The 14,708-nt window shown below is 31.1% G+C and overlaps 1 non-coding gene across 1 annotated transcript; it reads right to left on the bottom strand.

Annotated features, from left to right (window-relative positions):
* Nucleotides 1–289: 289 nt before the first annotated feature.
* LOC112786998 (small nucleolar RNA R71) lies at nucleotides 290–398 on the bottom strand. The gene has a single exon (XR_003194437.1). It is a non-coding gene; the product is annotated as a small nucleolar RNA R71 (small nucleolar RNA).
* Between the last annotated feature and the right edge of the window lie 14,310 nt (nucleotides 399–14,708).

Genomic DNA, 14,708 nt, shown 5'->3' with positions numbered 1-14,708 from the left:
CAACTTTGAGTTGAAGCCACAATTGGTCACCTTGGTGCAACAGAATTGCCAGTATCATGGACTTCCTCATGAAGATCCAAATCAGTTCATATCTGATTTTCTGCAGATATGTAATACTGTGAAGACAAATGGAGTGAATCCAGAGGTGTACAGACTCATGCTTTTTCCGTTTGCTCTGAGGGATAAAGCAAAGCAATGGCTAGATTCCCAACCAAAGGAGAGTCTGAATACTTGGGAAAAGGTCGTTACTGAATTTCTCACTAAATTTTTCCCACCAAAGAAGCTGAATAAGCTCAGGTTGGAGGTTCAGACTTTCAGACAGAAGGAGGGTGAAACTCTTTATGAAGCTTGGGAGAGATACAAGCTACTGACTAGGCAATGCCCTCCTAACATGTTCTCCAAGTGGACCCAACTGGATATCTTTTATGAAGGCTTAGGAGAGATGTCAAAGATGAGCTTAGATACCTCTGCAGGCGGTTCATTGCACAAGAAGAAGACACCAGAGGAGACTATTGAGCTGATTGAATTAGTTGCAAGCAACCAATATCTCTACTCATCTAACAGAAATCCTGTGAACTCTGAGACCTCTCAAAAGAGAGGTGTGTTGGAAGTAGAAGCTGTTAATGCTCTTCTTGCTCAGAACAAGCTGATGTCTCAGCAAATAAATCTACTTACTCAACAGATGGGTGGCATGCAAGTCTCAGCTATCAACACCCAAAATCCACCACAGGAAGTCTCCTATGACATGGCAGGTAACTTTATGCAAAATGATAATTATGATTATGCTCAACCCTCTTCTGAACAGGTGAATTACATGGGGAGTGGTCCTAGAAATCCCAACAATGATCCATATTCTAAGACATACAACCAGGGATGGAGAAATCACCCAAACTTTGGGTGGAGGGACCAACCTCAGAGACCTCAGAACTTCAACAATAGCTCTCAGGGCGGTTTCCAGCAGAACAATGATTTGGAAGCAATATTGACAGGTTTTAAACAGGAAACTAGAGCATCCATCAAGAACATGAAGATTCAAATGGGTCAATTAGCCACAAAGGTTAATGAAATTGATCAGAGGACCACTAATAGCCTTCCTGGTAACACAATTCCAAATCCAAGAGAGGAATGCAAGGCTATCACCGTAATAAGTGAACAAGTGGCAAGTACGGAAGCACAAGTTATACAGGAAACCAGAGCCTCTATTAGAAACTTAGAAGTGCTAGTGGGCCAACTGAGCAAGCAAATACTTGAGAAGTCTGCAAGTACATTTCAAGAGGATACAGTGGTGAACCCAGGAGAAGATTGCAAGGCTATTCAATTGAGAAGTGGTAAAGTAGCTGGCTCTGAAACCAAGGCCAATGAAGAGCTAGTTGAAAAGGAAGCTCCAGATGAGAAGAAGGAAGAAGTAGAGCATGCCCCTCCAAAGCGTGCAGACAACCCATTCCCAGACTCTCTTGACACTTATCCTACACTGCCAAAGGCTCCTGAGTACAAGCCTAAGATGCCGTATCCTCAGAAACTTCAAAAGGAGACCAAGGACAAGCAGTTTTCAAAGTTCTTGGAAATATTCAGAAAGTTACAAATCAATATTCCTTTTGCTGAGGTTTTGGAGCAAATACCTATCTATGTCAAGTTCATGAAGGAGCTGTTGTCAAAGAAAAAGCGTTTAAAGGGAGATGAGACAGTAGTCCTGACTAAGGAATGTAGTGCTGTCATTCAGAATAACTTGCCAAGGAAGATGGCAGATCCAGGGAGCTTTCAAATTCCATGCACCATTGGGAGCACAACCTTTGAGAAAGCCCTATGTGATCTAGGGGCAAGCATAAATCTAATGCCTTTATCTGTGATGAAGAAGCTGCAAATTCAAGAGGCACAACCCACAAAGATAGCATTACAGATGGCAGACAAATCTATGAAGCCTGCATATGGATTAGTGGAAAACATCTTGGTTAAAGTGGGAAAGTTCTTCCTCCCAGCAGACTTTGTGATTCTTGACACAGGGGAGGATGAGAATGCCTCTATAATTCTAGGAAGACCATTTCTAGCCATTGGAAGAGCTCTAATTGATGTAGAAGTGGGTGAATTAGTGCTTAGAGTGCATAATGAGCAACTGGTCTTTCATGTCTTCAAAGATGTACATTCAACAGGTGAAGAAGAGAGGTGCATGCAGGCTGAGCTTATTGATCCAAACCTTCAAGAACCCCCTGATGATGCACAGCAGAATTTGCAACTCAAACCTCCTGTGGCGACAACCGATAAAATTCCGCCTGACATCAAACCTAAGTTTGGTGTTGAAACTGCATCATTCACCAAGGAGGAGGTCCCCAAAAAGAAAAAAATACCCAGAGGATGGAGAAACAAAAAGATCCCCACTGAAGGTTTCTCCCCAGGAATGAAGGTGGTGTTGACCAGCAATCCAGCATGGGTTTATACAGTAATCAGAATCCTCTCTCTGGAGCATATTGAGCTACGTTATGGAGACACAGGAAAGAAGTTCAAAGTAAGGGGTGAAGAGCTGAGCCCCTATTATCCTCCTCCTTAGAGGAGATGATCGTCAAGCTAGTGATGATAAAGAAGCGCTTGTCGGGAGGCAACCCGATAATTTCGTATCCTTAGCTATTTTTCGTAGTAGTAGTTTTCTTAGTTATTTTATTTTATTTTTTTGAGTTCTTACTAATTTTCTGATCATGCAGCTATGTTCTTCCAGGAACCGAACACCTCAAGCTATATTTATGAAAAAAAAAAAAGCACCCGACGAGCCAGCGTCGCTGACGCGAACGCGTCATCTAGGGGTGCAAGAAAAAAAAATAAAAAGTTACAGAGAGTTGCGCGGGAGTGGCGCCAGAATGGAGCCTTTCGCACAAACGATCCCACGCGATCGCGTATCTCACGCGTTCGCGTCGTTTGTAATTTTCGTCATTCACGGGTGACCTGCAAATTCGACGTAAAAGAGCGTTTGGGCAGAGATTTGTGCCAGCTTGGGGCAAGAAGTGTGCTAAAAGCACAAATTTGGTCACGCGGACGCATGACTGATGCGTTCGCGTCAGTAGCATATATGGCCATCCACGCGAACGCGTGCCTGACGCTATCGCGTCATTATGAAGAATGCGCGTCGTACGCGATCGCGTGCTGCACGCGAACGCGTCGCTTGCGCCGCCCAGTTTTCTTTCTCTCTCTCTCTCCCAATCCTAGTTCTCTCTTATTTTCTTATCCTTTTATTTTTTTTTCATTTTAATATTTGTCTCCTCTATTTTCAGTTCTTATTTGCTTGAGGACAAGCAAACCTTTAAGTTTGGTGTTGACGCTGCGCTTATAGGTTTTCTAGTACAAAAGGGAGGCGAATCGTCTTCACGGAGGAACACAACCTGAAGAATAAAATGACCGCTAGGATAATTAAGGTGGTTGAGTTCCTTTCATTTTTATTCCTTCCCTCTTTTCTATATTATGTTCCAGTTTCTTGTTATTTTTCTTTATTTGTTGCATGATCCTTTATTAGTTAGAATCCTAGGACTAGTTTAGTTTTACTATTGCTTTAATTCTGAAAAAAAAATGTCTCATGTATTACTCACTGAGCCTAATTTCAAATCAAAAATACAGGAGTGATATATTGCATGAGAAAGTGGGTCTATATTGAAGAATAGTCTTATTTACTTAAATGTGGTGGTGTTTTCTGTGATTCTGAATGCATGACATGAATAGTGCATAATTTTTGATAGTGAAGTTTATGAATGTTAAAATTGTTAGCTCTTGAAAGAATGATGAAAAAGAAAAATGTTATTGATAATCTGAAAAATCATAAAATTGATTCTTGAAGCAAGAAAAAGCAGTGAAAAACACAAAGCTTGCGAAAAAAAAAAAACAAAAGAAAAAAAAGCAAGTAGAAAAAGCCAATAACCCTTTAAACTAAAAGGCAAAGGGAAAAAAAAGGATCCAAGACTTTGAGCATTAATGGATAGGAGGGTCCTAAGAAATAAAATCCTGGCCTAAGCGGCTAAATTAAGCTGTCCCTAACCATGTGCTTGTGGCGTGAAGGTGTCAAGTGAAAAGCTTGAGACTGAACGGTTAAAGTCGTGATCCAAAGCAAAAAGAGTGTGCTTAAGAACTCTGAGCACCTCTAACTGGGGACTCTAGCAAAGATGAGTCATAATCTGAAAAGGTTCACCCAGTTATGTGTCTGTGGCATTTATGTATCCGGTGGTAATACTGGAAAATAAAATGCTTAGGGTCACAGCCAAGACTCATAAAGTAGCTGTGTTCAAGAATCAACATACTGAACTAGGAGAGTCAATAACACTATCTGAATTCTGAGTTCCTATGGATGCCAATCATTCTGAACTTCAAAGGATAAAGTGAGATGCCAAAACTGTTCAGGATTGCAGTTGTAAACCCAACTATAAGAGAAGACATGGGCTTAATCGAACTCTTATTCTCATGCAAATTCACATGCTAAGCTTATATTAGTTTTGGTTGCTTGAGGACAAGCAACAGTTTAAGTTTGGTGTTGTGATGCGTGAGCATCTTGTCTATCTTTTCCTAGTAAATTTGCATCTAAATTGTTGAATTTAATTAAAAATTAATTATATTTTAGCCACTATGGATGCTATTTTGAGTTTTGTACAATACTGTTTATTTTAGGTAGCATTTGGCGGAATTTGATGAAGTTTCTGCAGAGAAAGAGAAGAAGCCAAGGAGATGACCAGCGAATACCGACGCGGACGCATGGCTCACGCGACCGCGCGGAATAGAGGAAATCGCAATGACGCGATCGCGTGCCTAACGCGAACGCGTGGACTGGAATCTACACAAATGACGCGAACGCGTGGACGACACGGACGCGTCACATGCGCCACGTGCAGAAAAAGTAGAAAAACGCTGGGGGCGATTTCTGGGCTGTTTTGACCCAGTTTCCAGCCCAGAAATCACAGATTAGAAGCTGCAGAATGGACAAATCAAGTGGTCCCACCCATCAGCTGAAGACTTGTTAATTAATTCGAATTTAAATTCAAATCTTAAATTAGAAAGAGATACTATTTTAAGTTTAATTTTAAATATTAGATTTTAAATTTATTAGGATTAGTTATAAAAAGGAATCTGATGCCATCAGATGGAAACTCTGTACATTTGGACCTGAATCCTTATTTTCTCTTTTTCATGAGCAACTAAACCTCCACTGTTAAGGTTAGGAGCTCTGTCTATTTCTATGGATTGATTTTATTGCTTTTACTATTTTAATTTATGTATGGATTTATATTTAAGAATTATTTTCGCTCTTTATTTTATGAATTTGGGTGGAACGGAAGTATGACCCTCTTTCTATTTGAGTTCTTGTAAAACTTGGAAAACCTCTTTACCTGAACAACAGCTTGAAAACTATTTCTCCTAAATTTTAATTATCTGAATTTAATAGGAAACGTGACATATAATTCTTTTACCTCTTGGATAATTAGATTTTTTGTGGCATATAAACTAGAAATTGATTATCACCCTCTAATTGGAATTAATTGACCAAGGAATTGACAGTTAATGAATTTTAGGGGAGACTAGGAAGGTCTAAGGAATTAGGGTCTAGTCACATACAGTTTGCCATAAATTAAATCCTGCATAATTAAATTAGTTAGTAAGAAAAGTTAATCCGGAAAAATAGATAACTCTGAAACCTTAACTATCTTCTCCATATATTATTCCCATCTTAATTACTTGCCTTTCTTCAATATTTTTGATATTGTTTAATGTCTTTTATATTGCATCTCAACACTATTTTCTGTCTGTCTAACTAATCCTATCAAACGCTATTGTTGCTTAATCCATCAATCCTCGTGGGATCGACCCTTACTCACGTAAGGTATTACTTGGTACGACCCGGTGCACTTGCCGGCTAGTAAGTGTGGTTGTAAAATACCGCAACAAGTTTTTGACCCTGCCTTCCTCCTCGCGTGGGTTGCCTCCGTCGTCCACCGCCACAGTACCCAGAATAAAGTCCATGTCAGCGAATCCCCATAGACAGCGTCAATGTTCGATACCTCGGGGTTATGGACAGGTCGGGATAGATCCCTGGGAATTGGTGGGGATAAGCTTGAATATGGGCCTGATGGAAGTGATGTGCGAGCGAACGACCTCTCGAGCTCTTCGTGTAGATTGGGGGGGAGCCATCTACAATGACACTCCGACGCCCAAGTCAGGAAGTATGCAGGTAGCAGAGAGTAGGATATGGTGACGTACCTTGGGGGAGGGGTAGGTCCCTCGCCATATATACCGTGTCAGAGGTGGGCCCCTCAAAGACAGACCCACTTTCCGCGAAGTTTTCCTTTGCCAGCTGTTGCCAAGTGAGCTGGCTCCCTGGAGGAGAGGTACCTGGGTCAAGATCCGGTTGTGTGGTACTCCGTAAACTGGTCGCCCGGATCCAATGAGGCAGCACGTTGGCCAGGTCGGCCATAAGGCCAGTTGGGCTGGGCCGCAACAGAATGTAACATAAATAATATAGATAAGTTATTCTAATATTTTTTATATATGAATTTAAAATAAATTAGTGAACCAAATATGTAAAATATTCATACTAATATATAATTTGTTTAATATATTATTATTTCAATATCATAAAAAATAAATAATTTAATTTTTAGAAATATATACTTTTTATTATTTAATTAGAATTTGTTATAAAAATTAAAGTGTTTTTTATATGATAATAAATTTAAAAATTAAAAAAATTATAAATTAAAAGGAACAATAAAAAAGAATTTATCAAAACAAATGATTAATAAAAAAGTAAAGAATAAAAAGAACAATTAAAACAGATTTATTGATTAAAAAATAGTTAGTCTAAAAAAATTTAATACACTATTAATATTCAAAATATAATAATTAGAATTTAAACTCAAATCATAAAATAAATTTTTTTAATTAATCACTAAATTAATAACTCAATTTTAAAATTAAATACATCATCATATAATATATAAAAATTTCAAAATTTTCTGGAGCCATAACCCCACTTGCCCTCTAAATCCGCCGGTGGAACCTTTGGGAAAAATAAATAGTTAAACACCAGATCCGCATTGGTCAATACTTATGCACGTATATGTAACACATTATTCATTTATTTTACAGAGAAGATAAAAGAATATATAGTGGCCGGATAATTCGTTACCTAGCATAATTATACTTTTAAATGTGCAACACAGAAAATAATGGTATTAGAAAATTTTCAAGCATATCTCAACAAGACAACAACTGTATTATGCACTGTGAAATAAAATATTTTAGAATTAGCATTGTTATATTATATATATATATATATATTATAGAAAAGTTTTCAGGTGTCCCACTTATTTTATTGGAACTTTAATATTTCATGTATTAAGTTGCAGGTTGATTTTTTGTTTTATAGTTATTCATAAAAAGACGAAAATAGTCCTTCAATCAAGTAAAAACTAAAAAGACAAAAAGATAACATATTAGCTTGAACCTTAAAAAAACTTGCACTCCTGTATAGGGAAGTCATGTGCAGAAATTTTATTTCTTTATTTATTATGAGTTATATTGTTTGTGAAATCTCATATAAAAAAAAAAGGATTTTGTTTATAAGATGCTTAAAAGTAAAATTACTTGCATTAATTTGAGCTAAACGTATAAAAATAACAAATTTATTAAAAGAAACAATACTTTTTTATATTCCAAAAATTATATATACCATGTTATTGTATATTGATTAAATAATTATGCATCTATTTTATATATTATTTCTTAATTTGAGAAATTATAATTTATATAATTGACACATTGATTTTAATTGAAAAAAATTAAAATAATAAATTTTAATCTTATTTCATACACGATACATGACAAATTATTAAATTTATAAAGACTTAAATTTAATATTTGCAAATATGATAACATTATGTTACTACAATTTACTTCTTCATTGTCCAAATAAAATTATTCAATTTGAGTAATTTATTTTCTACTTTAAAGGTATAAATTGTAAGTATTAATTATGATAAATGATATGCCTAGTAAATAAAATAATTAAAACTTATTTTACTTTTATTTTTTAAAAAATCAAAGTATTATTGGTTTTTAGAAAAATCAAATAATATTTTTTAGTAAAAATTTTTCTTTCAAATGTATCAAATATGTTTAAAATTTAATAAAAATACTTTATTATTTTAAAAAGTGTTTTTTCACAAAAAAAAAAAATTCTAATCCAAATAGAATATTTTTTTAGTAATGGTACACATTCAAATTTTTTTATGAACCAAGTCTAACAAGTTAAATAATAAGATTTGGAATAATACTAACTATAACTGATTTTTGTTATGTTAAACTAATTTAGTTATACTTGGTTAAAAAAAATACTTAAATGTATAACATTAATTTTTTTTAGGTTATTCAATATATTTAATATTAATATTATTTTTCTTTAATAGGTATAGATGAACTAAAAAGACAATTATACTTACCTTGCATATAATGACTTCTTTCTTATATAATAGTATTTAAATATAGTATAAATATATCGATTTAAAAATATTTTTATAATATATTATTGAAATTTATATTTTACTATATTATTTTAAACAATAAAAACAAAGAGAAATAGAAAAAAAATGGTGATAAATATTAAATAGATCTCTATAATTAAAAATGATTTTTTTCTTTTTTTTTTCATTATTTTTAAATTTTCTATTTCTTTGCTTTTGTTTATCTCCTTATTTATAATATATTAAAGGTAAAATTAAATATTGTTACCTTGAAAAACTAACACATAATATAAGTAAAAAATATTACACATACATCTTAATAATAAAGTTGATATATTTTTTTCATTTAATATTTTCTTCGTCCATCTTTAATTTACTAATATTAAGATCTTTTCGCTTCGTTTACTTTTCTTAATTATCATGGGGTATGAAAAAAAATATTAACAATAATACTTGTTAAAATCTAAATTAAAAGATGATTATTCTAAATAAATTCTAAAAAATCACAACAAAAAAGTTTATATGTGCTCATTTATTTTTTGATAAGAATTATCATTATTTTTTAAAATATTAAACAAAATTTTATCATAAAATAAAATAGGAGAAAAGAGTCAAACAAAATAATATTAATTTAAGACAATTATGATTCTAAAATTTTTCATCTAATCAATTATAAGCAGCATAAGTAATTATCATTAACTTACACGTGTAAGCAATTAGTTAATAAAATTAATGAAAATATATTTAATATTAATTTTAAATTTATTTATTAAAATGGTTTCTTATATACAAAAAAATTAATTCATTATGGCTTTACAAAATTTGTGAGTCTATAATTCTAGTTTTTTTTTTTTTAAATTTGACTACGGTTTGGTTTAGTAAAGTTTTTTGAAGAGGTGTTTATACTTTTTAAAAGTACAAACTCTTCATTTTGTGTTTGGTAAATAAAAAAAGAGTATGTGCTTATGTTTATAACTTTTAAAAGATCGAAATACTTTTGAAAGCAACTAAGGTGGAGCTTTTTAAACTTAGCTTTTGTTTTTCAAAATTTAAAAGTTTAATATAACCTCATATATTAACTAATTTTCGAATTTATCGTTTAAATTTATGTCTTTTATAGTATTTTTAAATTTTAAAAACAATTTTACCAAACGTAATTGTTTTTGTTCGTGTTTATTAAAAATAATTTTTAATTTAATTTAGCAAATATAAATGCTACACTTTTTAAAAATGGAATCGAACGGATCTGCTGGCATCGACGTCGAGCAGCAACGGCGGGACCGAACGACGAGGAGCAACGACGAGATCCAGCGACCGAACGACGAAGAGCAGCTCGGTGGTGAAGAACAGCGGTGGTGGATTCCCTTCCCCTTTTCTTCCCTACCTTCCCTTTCCCCTTTTCTTCCATTAAAAACCCACCTCCCCAGCGTGATTAACTCTTTTCCTGTTCCCCAACCTTTAACCCGTTTTTCTTTTATATATATATATATATATATATATATATATAGGAGTAATTTGGTAATAAAAATTAAAATTTTGGTAAAAAATGATGATTTTAAAACTAAGTTAAACGTTTGGGACCATTTTGTAGCGAAAAACAGGTCGAAGATAAAATAAATTTTCAGCCTCTACCTTAGAGACCAAAATCGTAAACCCTTTTACCAAATTAAGCCTCCATATATCTTTCACTGTTAATTAATGACTTAATATTTTATTTTTTTAATAAATATTTTTTACCAATAATGTTAATGATGCACAAAATTTATTATTTATTTTTTCTATCAATCCTTATTATTTATCTATTGTCAATTTCTAAGTTATTCTTAATAAGTTTTGCTCATGAAACTATCTATACTATTATCCTATATCATAATTTAGTTAACAAGAATGATGAGATTAACTTTTTTCCTAAGATTTATCATTAATTAATTTTTTGAAAAAGATTTTAATAAATTTATTTCTTTAATTAATGAATATAGATAAAATTAATTTGTTATGAAATTCTATTTTATCCTTAAAAATCTAGCACATTAAATTTAATACTTATACTTTAAAATGAGTTTAGTTGATAAAATTAAAATATAAGTAATATTATTCTTGTACAAATTTTTATTAATATTATTATAGTAGTGCTTACTTGAGCAATTAAATTTAGTTTATATTAGTATTAAAATTGTCCTATTTATTATTCTAGTCATTTAAAAAATATATATTTTTAACTTATTTTACATTCAATTAATTAAATTAAAAATATATTTAGTGACAATTCCAGTTAATATATCATTTTTTTCAATAAAACAAATTAATAACACTTACCTAGTAAAGTATTATTTTCTATTGCAAATATGTAAGCTCATTTTTTATAAAAGAATAAAAATTTTACAAAATCTAACTCGCCCAATGATGCAGTTTTAAATATATCTACTCAAACTAACTTGAAGCTAATTTGGATAAAAGAGCCATTTTCAAATCAATTAAACTGTCTAAAGGATGTAAGGGTTGCATGCCTACCAAACAATTTCTTTGTAAATGTCCACAAAATTTTCTTTTCTTAAATCTAGACCATTTGTATTTTTTTTATATTAAATTTGGTTGGTTACAAATAATAGAATAGTCATATTCCAAAAAGTACACTGGAACAGGTGAAAAGCTTCCTATATTATATAGTTCGAATTTGAATCCTCTAAAGTTTGAATTTTACTTTAGAGGATAAAGTATGGGAAAACTTTCACATGTACCAATCACTTTTTTGGTACAGCAATATAGCAAGTACAATCTGATTAGCAGTCAAATCCTTATCATATAGTGATGAATAAAAAGTCTAAAATGTCCTTAGTTATATAGTAAAATTATGAAAATGACAGACTGGCTTTGTGCTTCATGGTTGAAGCTAATAGAAAACTGAGGTCAGAATGTATGGCTCTAATGGCTGGAAGCTGATGGGCCATTTATTTACCAACCCAAGAAACATATTAGATGGACTTGGATTACTAAATAATAAAGAACCCAGACCCGGTAGTGATATTTATTTTGTTTGTAAAAATTTTAAACGTTGTCGTTTTCATGTAAAACAATCCCCCAAAAGTATTGTTTTTGTCCTCAACGTTTGGGGTAAGTCCCAAAGTTGTCCCTAACATTTCAATCGTCCTATTTAAGTCCCTAACGTTTCAAAATTGACTTAATGTTGTCATGCCGTTAGGGATCCATTAACAGAATTGACGGCGGAACAAAATTGAGACGATTTTGAAACGTTAGGGACTTAAATAGGACGAAAACGTTAGGGACAAAAACGATATACAAAAATAAATTTTAATTTAATTTTATCTTTCAATAATATTAATTTTTTACTGTATATAGTATTCAATTATTTTATAATTACATCTAAATAAATTACATTTAATCACATTACTTTTATTTTAAATTATTTTTTTATAATTTTAAAGAATTTTGATACATTAAAGACAAAAGGTATAATTTATATTTTATATATATATATATATATATATATATATATATATATATATATTATTTTTTTCTTTTCTGCAAGTTTATATACTAGTCATTCTACAAACATTTCATGATAACTAAAAATCTTTAAGAGTAAAATTATAAAAAAAATTAATTTATTTAAAATGAAAGTAATATGATTAAGTATAATTTACTTAGATGTGATTAAAAAATAATTGAATACTATGTATAGTAAAAAATTGATATTATTAAAGGATAAAATTAAAATTTATTTCTATGTATTATTTTTGTCCCCAACGTTTTCGTCATATTTAAGTCCCTATCGTTTCAAAAATGTCTCAATTTTATCCCGCTATCAATTCTGTTAACGGATCCCTAACGGCAGGACAACATTGAGTCAGTTTTAAAACGTTAGGAACTTAAATAGGACGATTGAAATGTTAGGGACAAAAACGATACTTTACTCTTAAAAAATTATTTTATATTACTTGACAAATAATTAGATTGTTATATTCAAAATTTATTAACTAATTACTTTTGTTAAAAATATTATTATATAATTGTTCATACCCTAACCCAATGTCCAGGCCCAGACCCAAACACCTTAAGAAGGCCCCATCAGTAAGGTTGGCCTTCCCCCGCAACTGACATTCGCATAGGAGGTCGGTTCCAACGCTAGGAAGTCGGTAAAGAGTGTTAACGGACAGATAACACTCATTCAAATAAGTAACTGTCTCTAAAATCTTTCAACCCACTCCCCAAGTCAAATCTCAACCTCCCTAAGATAAAGGGACGGTTATCCTCCTTAAAAGGTGGAACCATCCCAACGGTAGTTATGGGTTTACCATTATAAGTACACTGACAATCCTCAGGTAATTAGAAGTCCCATACTCTTAAACTTGCTTAGACCATTGCTGACTTAGGCATCGGAGTGTCTTTCCAGGTACCACCCCCCTTCCCTTGCACATACATAAGTCGGACGAGGACTCTTGACCGGGAGTCGGATCAAAAGCCTCCTCATTCACCCGATTGGGCCAACCTTATGAGTCTAGCCCATCAATCTCTGGTTACCCAACGTAACAATAATATATTTTTTATCAAAATATTTTAAAAAATAATTTATCTAAAATATTATATATAAGTATATAACACATAGAGATATTAACTTTTTTATTTTTTTTAAATTAAAAAAAGCATAATAAGTATTAAAATTATATACAAGTCGGACTATTGCAGAAATATAATCACATAAATGCAACGTGAATCACCCTAATCACATCTCTATGTAAATTAAATGAGTCAGACTAGATTTAGCTTTCTATATAAATCAAAACAGTCTAGTTCGATTTATACATATTTGCATGTTATCCTAGTAAATCTAATCAGGTTGTTTCAATTTATGCATGCGTGCATGCTATCCTAGTAAATCTAAACATAGTGATTAGATTTACACATGCATAAATCAAAACAGGGTGATTAGATTTATATAGAGAGCTAAATCTAGTCTAGGTCATTCGATTTACTTAGAGAAGTGATTGGGGAGATTCATATAACATTTTTTAATAACCATATTTTTTTATTCATTTGATAATTTAAATAATTATCAATAACTTTATACTATTCACATACGGTTTCTACCTTCTTCGATTCTCCATATTTATAGTTGCACTAAATTTTCGTATCTTTTTTTTTGTTTTAGTTAAGTTTAAAATTTTAAACATTATTTTAGATTAGTAACATACACGAACAAAAAATTATTAATTTCTAAAAAAATCGATATAATTTAAAATTGTTCATTTGAAATTAACACATTATTTTTATAAAAACCAACACATTTAAATTAGTATTCAAGCAAAAAAAATTAGTATTAAAAAAGAATAAAAAATTAAAAATTTTAATAAATTTTATTTGAATTGTTCAGTACAAATAAACATGAAAAAAGTTATTAATGGGATCAAATATTATTTTCTCCAAGAGAACCTTATTTAGTTTATTTAATGGGATAAAATATTATTTTGGTTCTCAATGTTTTGGCCAAATCCTAATTTGGTCCTTAACGTTTCAAACGTCATACTTCAATAAAAAAAAATTTAAATCTCCTATTTCAATCCCAAAAAATATTTAAGCAGGTTTAATGTTGTCCTACCATTAAATTTGACACAAACAATTCGCATATTGAATAGCCAATAACATTCGATTTCAGTATATAAGTAATATCGATCCACCAACCGTCACTAATATAAAAAATTTTTCTTTTGATTTTGAAGCGTTCATAATTGATTATTAAGATTTAAAATTTTGTACCAAAAAAATGAGAAAAATGTTATAAAAAGATTTTGACTATATATATTTTTTTAATATATAGAAAAAGATATGACTTAATTAGTAATATTATTAACGTCTATATCAGTCATTTTATTAACTATTAGTGTTAAATTTAATAGTAAGACTATATTAAATCTGTTTAAAATTTTTTGAAATGAAAATAGTATTTAAAATGTTAAAGACTAAATTAAAATTTGTTCCAAATATAAAAAATCAAAAATACTACTTTATAAAGAAAAGAGAATGTGGCACGTTTTTTTACTATACTATATTAATACTAAATAGATGTATAAGACTTAGTTCCATTTGTTATCTGTGAGTCGGATTTCTCAGCCTAAATAATAAACCAAAAAAAAAAAATAAAAAAGACTGTAAATTTAACAATTATGGTTTCAGAGTTTGTAATCTCATAAAATAATGCTAGCCAAAAATCAT

Source organism: Arachis hypogaea, chromosome 20 (assembly GCF_003086295.3).
Source record: "Arachis hypogaea cultivar Tifrunner chromosome 20, arahy.Tifrunner.gnm2.J5K5, whole genome shotgun sequence".
Taxonomy (NCBI): domain Eukaryota; kingdom Viridiplantae; phylum Streptophyta; class Magnoliopsida; order Fabales; family Fabaceae; genus Arachis; species Arachis hypogaea.
Note: the sequence above shows the minus strand (reverse complement) of the source record. Positions and strands in the feature narration are given on the sequence as shown.